General features: G+C 28.1%; 1 non-coding gene across 1 annotated transcript; it reads right to left on the reverse strand.

Moving 5' to 3' along the window:
• Positions 1–1,933: 1,933 nt before the first annotated feature.
• Positions 1,934–2,006, reverse strand: TRNAR-CCU. The gene has a single exon. It is a non-coding gene; the product is annotated as a tRNA-Arg (tRNA).
• Positions 2,007–4,451: the final 2,445 nt, after the last annotated feature.

Consider the following 4,451-nt stretch of genomic DNA (forward strand, 5'->3'; position numbering starts at 1 on the left):
TTGAAACCACTGGGAAATTTAAATGTTGACCTCCCCATTGCACCAACGATATTCACTTTCTGATCGAACAAGATACTGAAGTTGAAAATCGTAGCATTATTTCGACTACTTATCGTGTACACAGACACAAAAAAAATAAAAAAAATAAAAAAATAAATTAAAAAATAAAAAAATAAAAAAACACACATCATTGTAAAATCAATACATTCATCGTTCCACTCAGAATCTAAAAAATTTCAAAAATTGTTTTTGTTTGAGTAAATTTAGATTGAGTAAATTTAATATATAAGTTAGTATATAAGTTATTACATATTATGATGAACAAATTTAGTGGGAAGGTATAAATGTCGAGAGATAATTTATTAAAGGTGTTGGTTTAGGTCGTACCTATAATAGGTACCTGTAAATTGTAATAGCTACTCATAGTTCGTACCATAGCAATGGTCAATGCTACTAACTGAAATTCAGTTACTGTATATAGTAGATAGGTAGGTACATAATTTTTTAAATAGATATTTTAAGTTAAATTTTTTATGAAAAAAATCCTATTTAAAATGTTAAACGGAGAATAATAACTTAGTTATTTTGTTGCAGCTTAATAATATTATTTATCAAGTATAAAACTTGAAAACAAAATATAAAATAATACACTTTATAAAACATTAAACAAGAAAAACTTACGACTTAATAGTCATATATCTTACGAATTTATGCCTATTGCGTGATAATATCGTTTTGGCATTGGCGTTGAATTTTAAATAATATGCAGTGCTTGTGACGTACAATATCTTACTTAGAAATATGCTAAATGGCAAATTCTTTATTATTGTTTATTAATTTTGAGTAGATATTAAATGAGTTCAAAGATTTATTTTGAGGGACTAAAAGTAGTTTGTACCTTAAGTAGCTAATAATATGTCCTATATATAATTTTTAGATTTTAACATAAATAGGTATAGTTTTCGGCTGGATACAAATTTATTTGTTTCTAACCTATTTTTCCTAAGTTTTTATGGTTACTATTATTAAAAAAAACATATTTATAAATTTATAATTCATAGATTTTTATTGGCCCTTTCCCCCTCATTTGCCTTTTATAAATCCTGGCTACGTCATTGGTATCATATGATCATTGCTTCCCTAGAATTATAAGTTATAAACCTATAACCTGTACCTATACTTATATCAGACTTGTTTTCGAGTATATTTTACATAATATTTGTATGTTCTAACTAGATTTTGAATTTAATAATTTTGGTAGGTACCCCAGTGATTATATTGGATTTACCCATTTCGGTAAAAGTATTTTACTTAAAATTGTTGCCTGTTGGGCATCTAACTGTATGTTGTTTAATCATTGCTTGAATAAAAAAAACATTTATTAATTATTTATATCTTCTCAAAATGTTATTTAAATAAATAAAAATCTACAACCCAGACGAATAATGAATACCCATGTTCATTTTTTTAAGAACTTAAAAAAAACTTGTTCCTTAACGTGAACGAATAGGTACAGTATGTATTTTTAAGTGGACTTTGCGAACACTGAGTTTTATTCCTGATCTGGATATCCCAGTTCGTAATACATTATTACGAATATTCTTACTAATAATGCATATTATTCGATGTTATCTAAAATATAAATTATACAACTGGTTGTAATTTGATGATATCATGCACAATGTTTTTTATTTTTATTTAGATAATAGATACAAATATATAATAATATAATCTGTAACTTAATAGACCTATAAGTATACGAGATATAGATATCGTATTATAATAACTTTACCCAATATAACACTGGTTTTGGTAAGAATAAATCATAATTAGTTACAGTAAAATAATAAAAATATAACAACTTACTAAATTAAAATAATATACATAAATTAATTTCATAATAAAAACTCGAAGAAATTGCAAAATTGACGCGTACCCCTGGTGGGACTCGAACCCACAATCCCCGGTTTAGGAGACCGATGCCTTATCCATTAGGCCACAGGGGCTAGCTAAATTTTTGTGCTGATGAACAACGTGTTACGATCAATATTTAGTTACTTAAAACAATCACATTTGACAATTTTATTCTTAATTATTGTGTAATACTGTTTTTAGCTACGATCATCTCAGACTATATATTATTGACAGATGTTAAAAAAAAAAGCCGAAAAATAATGAATCGCTTTACTATGACTTATTCGATAAATACTAGATTTTTTAGTTGACCCAAAAGCCAGACCCAAAAGTTAGAGATCAACCAATTGTTTTACTAATAATTTTTTAACAAAAAAATTGAATGATTTTCAAAATATGAAAAAACTAAAAAGAACATCATTTTTGAGAAAATTGCCAGCCAACTTCCTCGTGGTGTTTCTTGAATTAGGCGAATAGGCTGAATATTTGACTATAAATATTGAAAATAATATATAATGACCCGGGAATCAACTCAACGGTATCAATACAGATTAGGGGTCGTGGTTGTGAACGGGTAATAGAATACACGGGTACACGCAGTGTCGCATTAAGCCAAATTGCCGCCCCGGGGCAATATAAAATTTGCCGCCTCTATATATTTAAAAAAAATATCATATGATTTTCACCTCTCTTTTTTCGCTATCATAAACACAGCAGAATTATATTTTAATTTTTAATACGTTTCTCCGTTAGTTTTAAAATATTAAAGAGTTACCTAGTAAGTACTTAGTAACCTATACAATGAATTTATACTTAATTTTTCTTTTTAAACATATTATTTATTAAATATTCATAATACAATTAATTAGAATTATAATTAAAATTAAAAATAGTAAATTAAAATAAATTTTTATTCAACTTATATTAATTTTTTTCTTGATTTCAAAACTGCAAATTTATGTATTATGTCCGACCAATCAATCTGTTGTAAAATATCACTTTCTATATTTAATATGGATAATGATGACATCTTTTCATTAACTAAAGCAGACCTTAGATAATTTTTTATTCTTTTTAATACAGAAAATGACCGTTCTCCACTTGCATTGGATGAAGCCATACAACAAAATATTCGCAATACTATTTCTACATTTGGAAATGTTGTCAAAAGGGCAGAATTTGTGAGGCATTTTAAAAGACTTATAAAAGATGATTTATCTTCTTTTGAAAACAAATTAAGAATATTTTTAAATTGTACCAGTTCTTCTATGAATGTCTCGTTTAAATCTTCAGGATATATTTTCACTAGGTTTTTAGATTTTTCACGTATTCCGTTAGTATCCAATGTATCTAATTTTAATATAAATCCAAAATTATTTATATCAGTGTAGGACAGTTTTCTTTCACGTAAATTCACAACTAGCCTGTCAATAATAACATAGAATACTAATTGTTAGTATGCGGCGCAATAATAAAAGCGCCATAATAATATTTTTAATATTGACGTAAACAGTTCACGTGCGTTTATTGACCGTAAACGAATGAGTTGCAGCAGACGCGCTTAAATTATTATCGAAGTTAAATTGATAAAATGCAGTTTCACCGCCGTTGCCACAGTCGTAGTGTTAAAAATAACATATAAAGTTTTAAAGTACTATAATGGTTGTACATTTGAATCGTCATATAATTCAATCGTCAGACCTGTATTTTAAAATGCTTTGCTGGACTAGTTTATCTCTAATATAGTGTAGCCTATACCTATATTGTGGCTGTTCACCGAGCACGGGCAATTCAATATAATAATTTATTAATTTGTCGATAAGACTGCGGACGCACTGGGGCTATGAAAATGATAAAAATTAAAAACGTACTCGGATTATCCCAATCTACAGTATGCACGCACACACTTATCAGGTCGGCCCGTAGTCCAACGTGTATTACCTAATTAGGTAACCGGGATAGCTTATTATTAAATGTATTATTATTATATGCTCCCGGCCCGTACTATCATTACCTATAATAAGCTGTGAATGTAATATTGTCCACTACAAGTAAGTACTGATTTTTTTCCAACTTAACTTTAAACCATTCCATAATGGCAGAAAAAATTAAATATGTGGAAATAAATTGTGTTGCAGTACCCAACGCAGTGAAATATTACTACAAACTAAAATCATAATCATTATTTGAAAACTGCAATGGAGACTTACCTGTATATACGTTTATATATATATATATTATATATTGATGGATGCCAATTATCATGTGATAGGTACCTATAATACAATTTTATAAGCACCATTAAATAAGTTTATAGATATCATAACAAGCGATAGCCGATAGGGCACCATATACTAAAAATAAAATAAATCTACAGATTTTGATAGTAATACCTATAGTTTTATTGCGATACCGCCGTAGCATGTCGCCAATATCATATTTTGCTGTCGGCGAACTGGTCATAAACCGTAACATAATATGACTTATGATTGAGCAGATCGACACAGGGTGTTTTGCACAGTGCTATAAATTGCTCA

This window comes from Acyrthosiphon pisum, chromosome A1 (assembly GCF_005508785.2).
Source record: "Acyrthosiphon pisum isolate AL4f chromosome A1, pea_aphid_22Mar2018_4r6ur, whole genome shotgun sequence".
Lineage (NCBI taxonomy): Eukaryota > Metazoa > Arthropoda > Insecta > Hemiptera > Aphididae > Acyrthosiphon > Acyrthosiphon pisum.